Here is an 18,959-nt window from a genome sequence, read left to right as displayed (position 1 = left end):
GCATCTGCTTCCCATCAACAAACTGAAATGACTCAGGCTGAGAAAACCACGAAGGAACCAAGGCAGGCCTAGCTGTAGCACATGGATGTATGTTGAAGCCATAATAATTATAGCGTAATTTGTAATATTTTATGACCACTACTGCAAAAGTATGTGGTTTCTGCTGAACTGAGATTCGGCTGAATTTGGGTCCATCGGCTGTTTGGCTGAATTCCTGATCTCCATGGGAACGCAAATTCCGGCAAATGGCAATGCTGACTTTCAAATGGTGATTTTTTTCGCAGATCGAGTCATATGTGACTTATGAAGAAAAAAGCTAAAAAATAAATATGCATGCATTAATATATTTTATAGATACAAATTTAAATAGATTTTCTCACCTTTTCTGGGTGGTATATTTATTCCTCATTCTCGAGTTCTCTACCAGAGACCTGGGATTCTGAGGGTTCTTCCCAGTATCTTAGCTGGTTCTAGAACTGCACTCTTCTGGACAGCGATATCAGATAGACACGTGCAATTCGTTTCGGTCCGAATGTGAATTTGGACGAATTTCAGACAATTCGGACATTCTGAATACTTCCGAATGTCCGAATAGATGAATTGCCAAATTGCCGAAGTCCGAAGTTCTGAAATTACCAAATTTCCGAAGTGCTGAAGTTCTGAAGTGCTAACGTGCCAAAGTTCAGAAGTGGAACTAATGTACTTACCCAGTGGAAGAATGAAGAATGTTACACTGTATACAATTTTAAATAAAAAGTATACAAGCATAGCCAGGATTCAGCTGTAAGCATTTGCAACACTTACAACAATCAAGTGACACACATTCATATAAAATGTAAGTTACTTAGCCAGTCAATGTAATGACAGGAATGAATAAGTAGATAACTCCCTAATTCCCACTGTATTAGGGAGCTATCTACTAAAAGGCTGAAAGACCTAAATTACTTAGTATTAGTAAATTATGCCCCTACTCGCGGTATAGCCTGTGGCTGCTCACTGTTAAAAACAAAAACAAAAAACGCCCCCCCTTCCCGAGCCCCCACCTGTGCCCCCTGAAGGGGGAACCTATTGCCCCCCCTGGCCCCCACCACTGAACGGCGGGTGGGGGCCCTAAATTAGAATAGGGGGGGATCTATTGTCCTCCCCCCGGCCCCCACCCCTGAGCAGCACGTGGGGGCCCTAAATCAGAATAGGGGTGACACCTAATGTCCTACCCCCTGGCCCCAACTCTCCAAAGAGGGAAAACCAGGAGGAGCAGTAAAAAAAATAAACAAATCGATATTTTTTATTATATATTTATATATTTGTGTTTTTTCCCCTGTATTGCTCACTTCTCACCTGTTTTGTGAACAAAATTGACATTTAGTGTCCCCTAGCCACTGATAATCTTTTTTTGTCACTATAGGCGGGATTGAGAATCACAAACCAAAATGAACCTGTTCAGTACAGACGCTCCTCACTTACCGACCGGGTTCCATTCTTACGACCTGGTTATAAAATGAATTGGTCAGTAAGTGAGGTGCATGCGCACCAGTACAGGTCTATGTTCAGGGAAATTTTTTCGAACAAAAACAAGCGTAGCAGAGCAGGGAATCCCTTAAATCTATGTTCGGGGAACGTTCCCCAAACATAGATTAGAGTGATTCCCTGCTCTGGTGTGTTCGTCTATGTTTGGGGAAATATCCCCAAACATAGATTAGAGTGATTCCCTGCTCTGGCATTTTCTATGTTTGGGGAAATTTCTCCAAACATAGATTAGAGGGATTCCCTGCTCTGGCATTTTCTATGTTTGGGGAAATTTCTCCGAACATAGATTAGTGGGATATCCTGCTCTGGTGCGCTCGTCTATGTTCAGTGAAATATCCCCAAACATAGATTAGAGGGTTCCCTGCTTTGGTGCGTTTTTCTATGTTTAGTGAAATTTCTCCGAACATAGATTAGTGGGATATCCTGCTCTGGTGCGTTCGTCTATGTTCAGTGAAATATCCCCAAACATAGATTAGAGGGTTCCCTGCTCTGGTGCGCCTGTCTATGTTTGGGGAAATTTCCCTGAACGTACACATACTCACCAGAGCAGGGAATCCGTCTAATCTATGTTCGGGCAATTTTCACTGAACATAGACCAGCTCTCTAACATGGGGAATCCCCACACTAGAGTGCTGGTCGTAAAAGTGAGCCGTCACAAAACAGGTAGGTCGCAAAGTGAGGACCACTTGTATTGTGCATTTCAGCTCAGAGTTTAGGAATCCAACCAATCACGTTATGGACCCAAATTCTGATGAATTGTAATTCAGACCAAAGCAAATCTCCAAGTCTAATATTTTGTAATTCTGGAATATTGGCCTAAAATGTACAGTTACTTTATCCCTACTCCAAAACTCTTGCAGAGAGTTACAACGTTTATTCTCTAAACAGCGAATTGTTGTGAAATCAAAAAGATTTGCAACATTTAGACAAGCATAGCTGTGCGTGAAAAATTCTCAAATTCAACTCCTTTCCCTACTCGCCTATTTGAGCTTTGTTTTTGCAATTAGATTTTAAATTCACCTCCGTTTCATGCCTATCCTTTACAATGTTTGTCGGTACAGTTTTTGAAATTCACAAAAGTTAACATTTAAAACCTACTTATACATAACTAAAGTAATTTTTATGTAGTGACAGTACAGTGACAGAACATTATGTATCAAATAGACCCACACAGGATCATTCACTAAAACGTGGAAATAGCTAATTACTGGACAAAATATCAAAACTGGCAAAAATCTGCAATTTTGGATTCAAATTTGTGAATTCCGAAACAATTCTAATTTTACTGAATAATTTACAGTACTTACAGTAAAAAAATATGCCAGACCGTTATATATATTCTAAAATATTGTTAGAATGCTTTAAATAACAGACGCATTGGGATTAGTTTGCTTTGGTCAAAATATCATTAGAAGGAGAAATGGAAAATGGAAAAAGTAGGGAATTGTGCAATATTCATAGGAGGAAATCATTTATTTATCAGGCCTGCGGTCCCAATGAAATTATTTACTTAAGAAAAAACAAAAATGCCATAAACTTAAGCCTCTCTTACAATGGATTCCTTTCGCACTGCGTCCATAGTTAAGCAGTGATATAGCATTTTGTTTGCATATTTTATAAAACAAAATGCAGCGAAGGTGTAGGAGCTGAGGCATCGTTGCGTGTGATAATAGATGCATAGCGCATTCCATTAGTGTGTACATCAGGGGATTTTTGTTAATAAAGACATATATTTATTCAAATCTTCTGTGTACGGCTTATTCACTAAACTGTGAAATGAGGTGATTTAAAAAAACAATTTCTCATATTCTCTATTACAAAATTATTTTTATTTTTTTTAACAAATTCATCTTTGTTTTAAACATACAATTACTCAAGCTATGAGCCCATGTCCCATGGCACCTGACTGCCATTAAGATACTCACTCAGTTGGTTCAAACGACTGAAGGAACAGTCACCCCGGTTTTATTGGGGCTAACTACGGCCGCGGCCACTACTGGCATTATTTAAGTGGTTTTTTTTGTGTGTTTTTGACCATTGTGGGCCTCCTGTCAAGTTACCATTGCTGTACCTCTCACTTTAAATACTGCTGTTGAAAACTTCTTCAAATACAGATTTAAATTAAAATTAAAATAACAATAATTTTTAAATGTTCAGGGAAAATGTGTGTGTGTCTGTCAATGAATGTGTGTGTGTGTGATGTCTGTCAGTATATCTGTGTCTGTCAGTGTGTGTGTGTGTGTATGTCTGTCAGTAAATGTGTGTTTATATCTGTCAGTGTGTCTGAGTGTGTCTGTCTGTGAGTTTGTTATCTGTCAGTGAATGTGTGTGTCTTTGTCATTGTGTGTCTGTCAATGAATGTGTGTTTCTGTCAGTGAGTTTGTGTGTGTCTGTCAGTGAATGTGTGTTTCTGTCAGTGAGTTTCTTGTGTAACTGTCAATGCGGGTATGTCAGTGTATCTCGGAGTGTGTGCCGGTCAGTGAGTGGGTGTGTAAGTGTGTGTATATCAGTCAAAGTGTGTGTTAGCAAAAAAAAAACCCCAAGAAATATATACAAATAGAAAGATATATATATATATATATATATATATATATGTGTGTTAGTCTTTAACAGGAAGAGGTGTGGCCGCACAAATCTAAAATACACCACAATAATTCCTGTTAAATTGGATAGCAGGTTAAAAAAAAAAAAAAAAAAAAAAAAAAAAAAAAGAATGTAAATCCCTGTATCAGTTTCTGAAATGCACAAAAGTTACATTTAAAACCTACTTATACGAAAGTAATGATTTAAGAATAGTCAGGGCATTATATAGATTCCCGGCAATTTACTCCAAATGTCAGCTAGTGGGCATGCAAATTATAGCCATTCGGAAATGATAGCCATTCTGCATGGCACAGTGAGCAAGATATGACTTTTACTGGGCATTGGGAGAATTTATTAAACAGTGTGATGGCTTTTATTAAACAGAGAGAGCCTTGGCAATCAATGCCACTACAGATGGGAGAAAGACATGGGGGAGCTTTATGCTCTTTGCTTTTATAATATTCTTCTTACAAAAGGTTATTCTGAGTTAATGTTTCACATGGTCAGGGCGAGACAATAAAGAATAAATTATCATCTGATGGCAAAATGTTTTGTTGCCTTAAAGGGACACTCTGGGCACCATTGCAATGAAGTTGTTATAGTGCGAGACAGTCTTGGTGCCATCCTACCTTAACTGTTAATGAACCGTTTAACCCCAAACTCTGGAAAACAATAATCGATCTGCCCCTCTCTCTCCTCTATCGATTCCAGATTTCAATCAGGAAACCTCATACCAGGTGCGGTCAGCTGATGCTCTCAGCTTCTCACTAGCTCCTAATCCAGAAAAAAATGTGAAAAATTAAAAAATATATGAATAGGGAGCTAATGATTTCCTTTTAAACGCCTGGTCCAAAGCTTCCTGATTGAAGCCTCAGACCATCTGAGGAAGTGGAGGGTTCATCAACAGATTAACCCCTTAAGGTAAGAAACCACACAGGACCTCTTTGCACCATAACAATTTAATTGTAATGAGATTGTTATGGTGCCCGGAGTGGTCCTGTGTTGAGTTAAAAAACTTTACTTTTATATTAATGTTTTCCTGAACTAAAATAAATTGATGAATTTCCTTTTACTGTTGGAATAAAAAAATAAGTAGATTGACCCAAGCCCTGTTTCACCGCAAGCACACGGCTCCATTAATTACTGATTAATTCTGTAAAGACAGAGAATTGAACATTTACAGCAAAATATTGGTATCTCGACATAGATGCATTGAGGTCACATAGAAGTACAACCTCACAAGGCTGACATTAAAACGTAAATGTTACCGCATTAAGTCTCTGCATTGAAAGGACTGCGGTGTCCCCATATCCCAAGTTACAATGACAGATATCATTACAGCACAGTATACAGTAACAACATGATGTACAATGAGTAGCAGGTTTAGGGGTACCCAAGGTCTAGGATTGAGGTTCAGGGGGCCTTAGGGTTATTCTTCACCTGTGGGAAAATCATGGTCTACAGTGTCTTCATGGTACCTCTTAATCCTTAACTCACTTAACGAAAAATTCCCCTCTTTCTATAAATACACCTATTCCTAACCTCACATACCTTTAACTAGCATCTACATGTTCTCTAATCTAAGCCTAGAGGCACTTTCTATATAACTTAAAGTATAAGGAGGGAGGTTTATCAAAGTGTCATGTTCCGAAAACCAATGCAAAGGTGTAAAAGGGGAGGAGTCACCAATGGAATCTACCTACGGATTCTCCTGGTTCCCATGGTGATTGCTCCACGTTTAGCAATTTTATGTCAGCACCATTTTTCCCGACACGATTCTTTGATAAATCTCTGCCGATTCTCTCATCTGTGCGTGTAGGGATCAAGAGAGACTAAAGAGAGGTACTCTAACTCAATCAGCCTACACAATTCTATTGATTGACTGAAGCCTGACGCTCTCAAATCATTTCATTTCCATCACCCTCTAATTTCATAAAAACTGAACTATTTCTCATAATAGCTGATTTTCTTTCCTCTCATCCACTTTACTCTCGGCTGATTTTTAACCTTTACGATTCCAGGAGAATTCTCTAAGCTCTAGGAGTGATGTACAGCGAGGTTCTAAATATTTACCTATTAAAACGTCACATTCTGCATGCTAAGAAAGCAGAAAATAAACCTTGTTTATACAGTTCGGCTCTCCATATATATTTATATCCTATAGCTCTCGGCTAAGGGGGAAAAAAAACTGCAATTTATTCACAAGCTGCTCTGAGCAATATGCACATTGAAGTATTTGCATGAACACTCAATGATATCGCTGCATTTGTGCATTTTCGCTCAGCAGTAACCCGTACCCTGGGGCATCCATCCCGCTGCGAGAGACGCAGACATGTGGACACATCTGGGAGATTAAATCTGTGTATTAAGCTAACTTTGCTGGTTTCCTCGTATAACAGGCAATCTCGAGAAGCAGAAAAGCCCGCTTGTGGCAGCCTAGGTTGACATTGCTTAGACAGCTGACATAACAATATGTTTACAGGAATTAAATTTGTAAATAGACACAAGTGTTACATTCAACATATTTCATATCAGAATGACGCACAGGGCTCACCTTTTCTAGACACTGAAATTACCAGAAACATTTATTAAAATGACATGTTTACAATGTAATATTTATCAGTAGATAATGCTGCCTAAATCTGGATCTTATGCAAGTGCTTTTCTGGAAATCCGAGTACATTTTGGGTAATATAAATAAAAAACTATACAAATGGAAGGAGTTTTGGTGTAAAGAAATAGAGGATTTGGGTTACAAGGACAGATTTTATAAACTCTGATCTGGCACTCAAAGCTACAAGATATAAAGCAGCAACGACCCGGGTAGATTACATTTAATAAGTATATTTATTTATTTAAAATGATGATGACACTAAATATATAAAGCACTTATAGGCCCATTCAATGCCATGACAGCAGGTGATTCAGCCGATCCCTCTGCCTCAAGCAGAGAAACTGTAAATAATATGTCAAACACACTTTAGAGTTAGAGCAAAGCTCACTGTTACAATGTTGTCAGGACGGAGAATTGCCTCCATATGGGCAGGGGGAATTAAAGTAACCTCTGAACCAATCCTCCCTCCCCAAAAAACACTGAAACCCATAATATATGTCTCAATACGTTCGCAGTTTTAAGAACATAACATCAAAATTAACATATTGAAAGCCATTGCCCTCCCCCAACCTCCAACCATTCACCATCAGAACATATCCCACATGTCGATCATAAAAGACAATGACCCATATTGTAAACTTTAACATACGAATATAACAACCACATAACTATCAACAAGTAAAGTGCAAACATATTTTCTTAACATGAGCCATCGAGAAGCTTGAAAGCTACCAACATTGTACCAACAGTATAACCAACCAAATTGGAACCAACCAACAACACAAGCTCTTTTAATAAACCAAACACCCCCCCCCCAAACTTCCCCCTCACCGGCTCCGCCTCAGTGACAAAACCAGGATTAAAACTAAAACCAGGCTGAACCAGGGGAGGGAGGGACAGTCCAACCCAGTCTGGTAAATTAAAATTTCTGGCCTATATATACCAGCTCTACCCCCTAACAATAAAACCCCAGTCACCAAGTCCGCACCCTAGCCCTGCCAAGGCCCTTTTCTATTATGCTGTGCTTGCTCCATAGGGCTACAAGAAGGACGGAGACTGGAAAGACCCAGGTGATATATACAAAATAAGTACATATGAGGATATGCATTAATATATTATCCCACTGTTATTTTTGGAATATCCATTCCCGGACAGGCCAGCATGGCCTCTCACGTCTTATTTTGCTATTTTTCCCATCATGTTGACATTCAATGTTAAATACTCTGTATTAGTGATGTCCCGAACGGTTCGTGGTGAATTGTTCCTGGCGAACATAGCTTGTTCGCGTTCGCCACGGATGGCGAACATATGCGATGTTCGGTCCGCCCCCTATTCGTCTTCATTGAGTAAACTTTGACTCTGTACCTCACAGTCATCAGACACATTCCAGCCAATCAGCAGCAGACCCTCCCTCCCAGACCCTCCCACCTCCTAGACAGCATACAATTTAGATTAATTCTGAAGCTGCATTTTTTTTTTTATAATTTTTTTTTTTTTTAGACAGAAGTGTGTTATATTTGATCATGCTAGGCTGAATGTGCGTATATCATGGCTAGTTGCACTGAGGGTATGAGTATATAGCAGTACATTGTTGTGAAAGATGGCTGTCATGTTTAGGGTGTACAAAAAAATATAAATATACAGGCACTCTTTTATCCGTATTGGTGCAAAGTATCAAGGTGGCCCATTAACCTCCTAATAATAGAATACAATAATTGATATTGCACTACTTTTTCTACTTTATTTTGAGTGCAGTATCAATTATTGTATTTTATGTTTAGGGTGTAGCTTGCACGTTATCAACTGTGTATTTATATCAGCAGCTCCACCACTAGTTATAAATCAAGTGTGAGTCGCCCCATGAGATGTGGTGGCTTAAGGTGGAGGCGAGTGCTTGACCACACCAGTCCCTTTTCATAAGACACAGGGGTGGCGAAATGCCGCCCCTGTGAAAGTGCGCCCCAGGCACCCCTTAGTGAGTGGTACCCGGGGCGGACCGCCCCCGCTGTAACGGACCGTTTCGGTCAAAAGGGGTTAAAAACAGCGTGTGTGTCAGGCTCACAGCGTATACTGTGCCCACTTGCCCAGTGCCACCACTCATATCTGGTATCACCAGGGGCGTACCTGGAGTATTTGGCACCCGGGGCGGATCCTTTATTTGGCACCCCCCCACTTTAAAATGTAAAAAACAACTGCAAATGTTTTTAATGTATTTGGCACTGAACACCGAAACAGACACACACACAGACAGACAGACACACAGACAGACATACAGACACACACACAGACAGACAGACATACAGACAGACACACAGACAGACAAACAGACAGACACACATACAGACACACAGACATACAGATACACAGGGATACAGATACACATGTATAAGTGTGTGTTTGCGTAGTGAATGCAGTGTGTTTGCGTAGTGGATGCAGTGTGTGTATAGTGTATGCAGTGTGTGTGTATGCAATGTGTGTGTATGGTGTATGCAGTGTGTGTGTATGCAGTGTGTGTGTATAGTGTATGCAGTGTATAGTGTATGCAGAGTGTGTGTATAGTGTATGCAGTGTGTGTATAGTGTGTGTGTATGCAGTGTGTGTGTATGGTGTATGCAGTGTATAGTGTATGCAGTGTATAGTGTATGCAGTGTGTGTGTATAGTGTATGCAGTACATAGTGTGTGCAGTGTGTGTGTGTATGCAGTGTGTGTGTATAGTGTATGCAGTGTGTGTGTATAGTGTATGCAGTGTATAGTGTATGCAGTGTATAGTGTATGCAGTGTGTGTGTATAGTGTATGCAGTGTATAGTGTATGCAGTGTATAGTGTATGCAGTGTGTGTGTATAGTGTATGCAGTGTATAGTGTGTGCAGTGACATCACTACTCTGCATGTATTGGAAAGATTGAAAGGCAAAACACTCTGTATAATATCTAACAATTTATACCACTACGATCTCTACAAAGGATACACAAACACATTTAAGAATAAATCTGTAGATGTGTCCATAAACAAACTGCAATCTGCACAAATGTCTGATGTTTTTTAATACGTAAGCCATGTTTATAGCCAACACCAGTGGCACAACATTCACACAGATATGCCAACACAGGGCTCGATTTAATAAGCTCTCAATACTGTGTGGAAAACATACCAAAAGGTCTATATACAGACGTCAACAATAATGTGTCTGGGAATTTTTGTAGGTAAATCATTTTGAAAGTTTTTCTAACAATATTAAATAATTTGGAAAGATTCATTAATCGAGCCCTTACTGCCAGCTGCCCTCCGTACTCGGCAAATGTGGAAAGCATGGAATTACAAAAGATGAAATCAGCCTAATACATATGTTTTCAATACAGCCCGACAACATATTCATTTACAAGTGCCCATCATATAAGAATAGAAACCCCATTGGTTTTAAAAGGATACTCCACTGCCCAAATACAAAAAGAATAAAGAAATCTCACACATATTTAATTATACATTTTTTATTGGTGCTATATCTAAAAATATCTTGCAAAAGCTGCAGATCTCCTGTCTGCAGCATTTGCAAGCCGTCCCTTTCTAACTCCGCCCAGACTTTCTGTGTCTCTCCAATCACACACTTCCCAATGCAGCTCAATGAGAAGTCTTTGCAAGGCAATTGCTGCCTCTTGAGTTTATTTACGCTGAGCTAAACAAACCAGGAAGTAACAGGACCGGCTGTATGATGGACAGCCAGGGGGGTGTAACAAGGTTAATTTATAAAAGTGCCAAGTTCTATTATAAGCTGCACTTTTTGTGAAATGAAAAAGAGGACACACTCTTTACACATACAGTAAAGCTATTCAGCAAGATAAACTGCTTTCGGTATTTGGAGTGTCCCTTTAAGTATGAAGAATTTAACCACTCTGTTCTGGAATACCATTGTTCTTGATGGATAGTCCCGTAAATCTGTCTTTATATACATTTTATGTGCTTCATCTGCGTCCATGCATGGGGCGCGAATTCAATAAATGCCGTCTCTTGCACATTAACCCTGACTGCATTTGAGAAAGAACTTTAGCAGGAAGGTTTTCACAGCACATGTAGGCGTCTATACATTCGGTGTTGCATCAAATCTCTGTACGTGTCACTCTGATTTCTGATTGGTGCGTGTGCTTTTATCCAGCTTGTTGCTCAGAATATAAAGTAGCCCTGTACGAACAATACATCAATTTAAAACCAGAATAACACAGCTGATCTCGCTGTACACCACCGCAAAGCTCCAACACTGAATTCCCTGGCAGGTGCATCTTGGCTCATACCCCGAACGCTCTCATTCCTGATGGTTAATTTATATGTAGATTATATATGCCAGTGTAGTACGAAATATAACACAAGTATGATATATAACTGATCAGTATTGGGGTTTATTCACTTAACATCAAATTATAACAAATTGAAAAGAGGCCTGCAAACTGTACACAAAAAAAAAAAAAACCAACTGATTTGGAAGAAAATCTCCACCTCATCTACAGTAACAATTCGACTATTTAAACCTAAATTTTACAATTCAGGTTTCAATTTTCTGCTGTTCTGTGTTTAATGGACAAAACATTTTTTTTTTTATTAAACCGGATAGACTTGTGTATTTGGTTCCAAATGAATCATGATTAGTCTGAACTTTCGCCAATGGTTGATTTGCCCACAATTTGCAAGTTTGCAATGCGCAATTAACGTATTACGAAACGAATGAAACGGGCAATGGACGAGCTGTTTCGTTTGTTTTGTGATAAAGAGTTCAGATTTTGGTGCCAAAAAAGATGATTCATGGGAAAAAAAGATGATGGGTGGGAAATAGAAGATTGATGGTTCCGGGACCGTTATTACATGTCGCATTCATTCACTGATCAAGTGAGAAGTGACCAACAGAGGGAAAAAATGAAGAGCAGAAAAATACATCAATGTTTATATATTATATATTTTGCAGTACACTAATATGTGCTTTTTTTGTACCATTTTGGTTCTAATGAACTTTTTTACTGAAAGGATCACATGGAACAGACATGCCACACGGACAAAATTCGGTCCATGGAAACAAAAAAAAAAAATAAATTGATCCAGACAAACGGAATTTCAAGGGCAGGAGGGGGGGGGGAGGGAGAGGCAAGCCACCTAAATAGTTGTTTTGACACTAGAAGGTTAGGAATACACGTTTGTGTTCCTGACCCTATAGTGTTTATTTAAGCCAGCAGGATTATGAAACACAGTCCCTTTAAGGAACAATGTTAATCTATACCATTATAATTGTGATCCTTTTAACCTTTTCCCTGACAACAAACTATGCACACAGGCTGAATTTAATTTCACATCTCCGTGTCTCAGCACAGGAATTACAATTCTTACTCCACTCTCACTTTCTACAGCAACCTTTATAGGGCAAACGCCATGACTAAATATTACAAATAAATTCAAAATCAAAATTGTGTAAATGTGTCTTATTTTTTGGGGTATCCCTTAGCAATCTATACAAGAATTACTGTAAATGTCAGGGATATCCAACGCATTTTACACAGTAAATAAATTAAGCAAAAAAATTATCTGAACTGTCCTTAAAATTTATTCTCATTTAGGGATTTATTGACTTAGAACTGACCTGAAAACAAATGGATCGTTTCCACTGAGCGATTCGGGTCGGTAAGGTTTGGAAGGGTTAGAATGGTCCAGCCTATTCAGGTGAGCGTTTCCACTGCAAGTTGAACCACCAGTGGTCATGCAGGTTTTGACCAAATGCGTAGTGTGGCGTCTCACTAGTGTGATAACAGACGTGACACTACAAAGAACAACAATGGAAGTCATTCAGCAGCTTGTCTTTGCTCTGCTCGGCTTTTGGTTCTTTGTAGTTACAATACATGCCGCACCGTATGAGAGAAGGTTGCGTGTGGCGAAGAGAGACACAGCTGAAAAGAGAAGAAAACTTCTGGCTTGGGTCTTGAGCTGGGAAGATAAGTACACCTTTGTGTGGCAAAGACAAAGATGGCAGCGCTATAGGGTAAGCAAATTTATGCCATGTGCTATCATATTTGTCACGAAGTTCTACTCATATGTTAACTAACTTAAATATTACAAAATAAAAAGAATTCAGCATAAGAAAAATCTAATATAAGATGGGAAAGATCTACATGATGCAGGTTGCACATTTCAAGTATTACACCCAACCTTATTTATGTTGCTCGCTTTTATACATGATGCTATCTGTCTGTGTAAATTATATTATGTTGTATTATATTTGACTTCATAGTAATATGGTGTATTGAGTTATCCCTACCATCTGTGTTTTGTTCTTGTAACGGATCCACTGGCACCCCGACTGGGTACCTCCGTTAAAGGATGCTCCTAGCGCTTCCTGAGGACTCCAAGCACTCTGGCAGACACCACAATCACCGAATCAGAGAAGCATATGAATCTTCTCAAGCCTCTGAATGCTGTAGACCATTGAATAGGAACTATACGAATAGGCTTACACTCCTAGCAGTCAACTGGAACAGCATGCAATCAATCCTTCCCCCAATAATGAGACGACACTTCACTTTGAGGGTAAAACAGGAACTCTCTGGCTGCTAGCTTGCAGCCCTTTTTATTAGGTGCTCCCATGAAGGGGAGGGACACACACAGTAACGTACATTAACCAATCACACAATAGTTACATCCCACACATAGCCCTCCCCTCTACCTGTAAACTAATTATCTGTACACACAGGAAAATACAATTATCATAGGTAGGGAAAATACAGTTTTTACACAACATTCATAATTCCCAAAATATACATCACATTCGCATAAAAATACATATTCACAATCAATCCATTCAGGGGAACAACATACTCAAAAATCATACGAATTGGACCAGGGGTTCAAAAGTTAGTACAAATGTGCATTTGACCTTCTGGAAGCATGGTTTTACAGGGCCCTCTATCCTGGAGATAATGGGAGGAAGTAATCTAATTATCCAGGACTAGAGGCAGACTCCATTAACCACATGGTTGCAAAACAACATAAAACACTTTAAAATACATAAAGTCACATTTTACACATAACACACAGACATTTCACATATCCCCAGATAGCTCAGGTCTGAGTGCACATTATTAGGTGAATGGTACTCAGACCAACCGAATACAGTTTAATCGCCATGGAGCCAAAGTCTTTCCCATAGTCTTTCATTATATGAATTTTGGTGTCTGATACAGACGTGTGTTTGTATGTAGTGTTGACATTTGAATGCAGGGGTGTGTTTGTATGTAGTGTTGAAGTTTGCATGCAGGTGGTTATTTGTGTGTAGTGTTGGTGTTTGAATGTTGAGATGCATGCACATATACACATACACTGCCACACACGCACACACTGTGATACACATACACGAAGATACACACACTGACACACATGCAGATACACATATACACAAACGGATACACATTCAGATAGACAGACACACATATACAGATACACACAAACACTGACAGACATACAGATAAACACATACACAATGATAGACATACAGTTAAAGAACAACCACTGGGAGGAAATGGATATACTCCATCCGCCAATGTTGTGGTGGTTATAGGATATAGTGGGGCTTAACCCCTTGAAATATATAGAAAAAAAGAGAGGCTACTGGTCGGCAACTCGAAGCACGGATTGCCCTCCAAATAGACCTTATATCCTTAAATTTACAAAAAGGCTTGTACTGCAGGTACCCACTAAAGGGAGTCTTTGCATGCAGTTAGCCAAAACAAAAAAACTCTTTAATAGTCCCTCTTGAGGAAGAAAGCAAAAACGTGATTATATATACAAGTGTGAAGTTAAAATAAAGGACCTAGTGGGGTACGGGTCTTAGCTATGCCTGGCTGTTACTTATAGTGAACACAAAAACTAAGGAGATATAAGTGTGGCTTCAAACATATGCCGAATACTCCATTTAGAATAATTGTGTCAAAAAGACCAAGGTAACAGAGTGTGCAGCAACAGTTGCTAAAGCGTCTGATTATATTTTGTATCAAAATGATGGAAACTGCAAAGATGTATACCCAAAAATACAAAATATAAATACAATAGAATATCCAAAAAACACCAAAGATATATACAATAATACTTTAGTATATATCTTTGGTGGACTGTCTTAGATAATACTTATTTGTATAAGACAAGGGTGCAGTTATTAAGGATATAAAACTGTGGATGGCTTAAAGGCTGTGGATTGCAATATAATTGTACCTTAGTTTGCCATAGAGCTTTTTATCCCTTGCACAGATATAAAGACAGGCTCTAAATATCTCGTTAAAATATACAATCGATGTTATATCACCATGTGAAAATATCTGGAGATAATTTAAGAGCTGATTGGGTTACAAATGCAGTTCAAACTGTTAATATACCTTTAAATGCCATAAATAAAGTTCAGTTCAAAAAGCAAATCCTAATTATTAAGGCAGAAGGTATGTGCACATCCATGTTCAATCATATAGAAAAGCATAAAGATGAATAATGTAACAATATGTACTTAGATGCCTAAACAGCTAAATGTGATTTGGGGGTAGGAGTCCCTAGCATCCTGTACATATCGCATACATATATATTCAAATGGTCTTGAAAGTGCTCAGGATCATAGAGATGGCACAGCCCCAGAATTGTCCAAACAGAGAAATTTTAAAAGGTAAAGATGAATCCGCTCATGGTGAGCTGCTCTGCTTGAGCTGCTCTGCTCAACGCGCGTTTCGGCGATACCAGTCGCCTTTGTCAAGAGCCGTTTTCAGAGTGCATGGCGCCTCTTTTTAAATGGGTCTTAGGACTTCCCCCAGTATGACGTTAAACTCCCTGTCTAATCAGAAAATCCGTGCGGACGGGAGGGGGCGGGGTAATCCCTTCAAACGATACAGGGTCTACATTGCAGTTAACCCGTAACGGGAAAGCAAGTGCTGGAATGAATAAGACACTGATTCAAACACTAAATGTAGGTAGCAATATTGGGACCCTGTTGTAAATTTATAGAAATATAGAGTTCGTCCAACATACACAAACGGATGGATTAAGTACTTAGGAAGGGTTATAAAGATTTAACAGTATATAAACCAAAGTACATCCAATTAGTATATAGGACTATATCATTCTATAATAGGCATACAGTTGCCATGATTCGGGATCAAACTGGAGGTTCAAAAAAGGCATGAAGGAACACTCAAAAAATAATAAATGTTCATTATAAATGAAAAAGAAGTAATAAGCATTCTAACATGCAGAGAAACTAAGAGAAATTGTTTAGAATGAACGTGTTGTGTTGACAGTTGTTTTTAAAGGGTTAATAAAAATTAACCTTAAATGGAAAATAAGAAAAAGGGAATTTTAAAACAAACTAATGCACTTATAGATATATATGCAGGGTATTTACATAGTGTGAACAATGTACAGTTATGCAAAATAACTTGACAGGATATATGAATTGGAATATTTAGATAAAAGGGGCAAAGGAGAATCCTTCATTGAGACCTTTTGGGTGTAGTGTTTTAAGTTGAAAGATCCAAAAACTTTCCCGTTGTCTCAGAAAACGGTCATAGTTACCCCTACGTCTATCCTTCCGGACCAATTCTAATCCACAGAAACGGAGTCCCTGTGGGTTACCAGCATGGGCTTCCTTTAGGTGACGACCTATGGGGGTATCAACGAGCAGTTTAGGTGATCTGACATGCTCTTTGATACGCTCCTTGAAGGGTCTAAAGGTTTTTCCCACGTATTGTAAGTGGCAAGAACATGTGAGGAGATATACTAAACCCGCGGTATTGCAATTGAAAAAAGATTTGATCTTGAACGATCTTTTTCCGGTGCTATCGGAGATGGTTTTGGAGTCCCGTTTAATGAACTTACAAGCCACACAGTGGCCACATTGATATGATCCCACCGTGGTATTGTGTAGCCAGGTACGTACAGGGGGCGAGTGAAAATGACTCGGAACGAGAATGTTTCTGAGGTTTTTCCCTCTACGGGCGGTCATTTCAACTCTAGGTCCCAGAACTCTTTTTAGGTGGGTATCGTCCAAGAGGCACGGCCAGAATTTCTGAAAAACAGTTCTGACGGCCTCCCAGCCTGAATCAAATGTGGCTATCAAACGTGGTGGTTGCAGTTTAGTGGAGAACTCCACCTTCTTGGGTAATAGAAGGCTATTCCTATCTGCCTCTAAAGCTCTTTTGTAAGCCTGTTTGAGGCATTTGTTCGGATAGCCCTTGTCCCGAAACTGCTGTCGTAGTGCATCAGCTTGTACTTTGAATTCTTCGATGCTGCTGCAATTTCTGCGGGCTCTAATGTATTGTCCGGTGGGAATCCCCCGTTTGAGTGGTTGGGGGTGAAAACTTTCCCATCGTAGGAGGCTATTAGAGGATGTAGGTTTTTTGTATAGTGTGGTACTGATGGAGTCTCCCCTCAATGTAATTGTGAGGTCTAAAAAGTTCAGTGTATCTCCCCCAAATTCTGATGTAAAAAATAAATTCAAGTTATTAGTGTTGAGAAGTGATACAAAGTTTTTGAATAGATCCTCGCTGCCTGTCCATAGGACCAATATGTCGTCAATATAGCGGGCCCAATGATGGATAAAGGGTCTAAATGGTGCAAAGGCTGAATTTGTCGCCACAACTACTTCCTCCCACCAACCCAGATGAAGGTTGGCATACGATGGGGCACAAGCCGTCCCCATCGCAGTGCCTTGTATCTGGTGATAGAATTTCTCGTTAAAGAGGAAGTAGTTGTGGCTAAGGATGAATTCAAGGAGCTCTAGAGTAAAAAGGGAATGGTCACTGAAGGCAGGACCCCTTTTATCCAGGAAATGTTTCACATGTTGGATACCCCCCTTATGTGGAATCGAGGAGTATAGAGCCTCCACATCGAGGCTGCAGAGTGACACAGACTCAGGGATTTCTAAACTTGAGAGGCGGACCAAAGTTTGCTTGGTATCTTGTATGTACGAAGGTAATTTTTCCACGAATGGGCGGAGAACCCTATCAAGATAGATACTGCCGTTCTGGGTGAGGTTGTCAACACCGGATACTATAGGGCGTCCGGGAGGATTAGTTTGATTTTTATGGACTTTGGGCAGGCAGTAGAAGGTAGCTATCCTAGGTAGTTTGTTAAGAATAAAATCATATTCCTCCCTGGATAGCACCCCTCTACTGCGGCCCATATCCAAAATCACTCGATAATCCTGAAGAAATGTATTCGTAGGATCTTTTTCAAGAGGTTGGTATGTGTCTCTGTTTTCAAGTATCTTAAGTGACATCTTGATATAATCAGTGGTGTTTAAAATGACAATGTTCCCTCCCTTGTCAGCTGGTTTGATAGTGATTGTAATGTCCCCTTTGAGTGCCTGCAGGGCTTTGTTCTCCGATCTTGTAAGGTTCATGTTTGGCTGTATATCCAAATCCTTATGGTGAATATTGTCAATAGCAAATTTCACTGATTCTAGAAAAAATTCAATATTTTTGAAACTACCCAGATTCGGTGTGAATCGACACGGGGGTTTCAAATTTGTCTGGTAAGTAGTGGTATCAGTGTCATTCTCGTCAAGGAGAGATATCAGAGTCATTAGACACTCATAGTCCTTGTCAAGAATGCCTAGATCTTTTAGTTTTTTATCCAGTTTGATTTGGTGATACTTGCATAAAGCAAGTTTTCTAGCAAATAGATGTAAATCTTTTACCCATATGAACTTATTAAAGGGTGGAACAGGCACAAAGGAGAGGCCCTTCGATAAAACACTTGTTTCCTGAGGGGTTAGAGGGTGCATGGAGAGGTTGATAATTTGAAGTTTATTTGTCAGTATCGTCGTCTCCTTGTGGTGCTTCTCCCCCCCCGGCCCCTGTTTCGTGTGTAATATGGGGGTTGGCGTGGTAGGGGGTCGTCCAAATGGCCCATCTCTAAAAAATTCACCCCTTTTTTCAAGATGCCCCTAGCGCTACCCTGGTTAGAGGTGTTAGAGTCAGAATCTGATGGACAGACTTGTGTCCGTGATCTATTCTCCGAATCATTATCGGATGAGTCATAATCCGAAGTTAGTGCGTTTTCGGAGTTGGTTCTTAGGCGGCGTTTGAACGTGCTATATACGTTGCCGGTCTCATAATCTTTCAGATCCCTTAAAAATTTTTGATGTTTTCTAACTTTAATCACTTGTTGATATTTGTCTAAGTTCTGCTTCAGTTTAAGTTCTAATTGATTAAATGTGGGGTCAGACTGG

Source organism: Pelobates fuscus, chromosome 11 (genome assembly GCF_036172605.1).
Source record: "Pelobates fuscus isolate aPelFus1 chromosome 11, aPelFus1.pri, whole genome shotgun sequence".
Taxonomy (NCBI): Eukaryota; Metazoa; Chordata; class Amphibia; order Anura; family Pelobatidae; genus Pelobates; species Pelobates fuscus.
The sequence above is the reverse complement of the archived record's forward strand: the minus strand, read 5'-3'. Positions refer to the sequence as shown.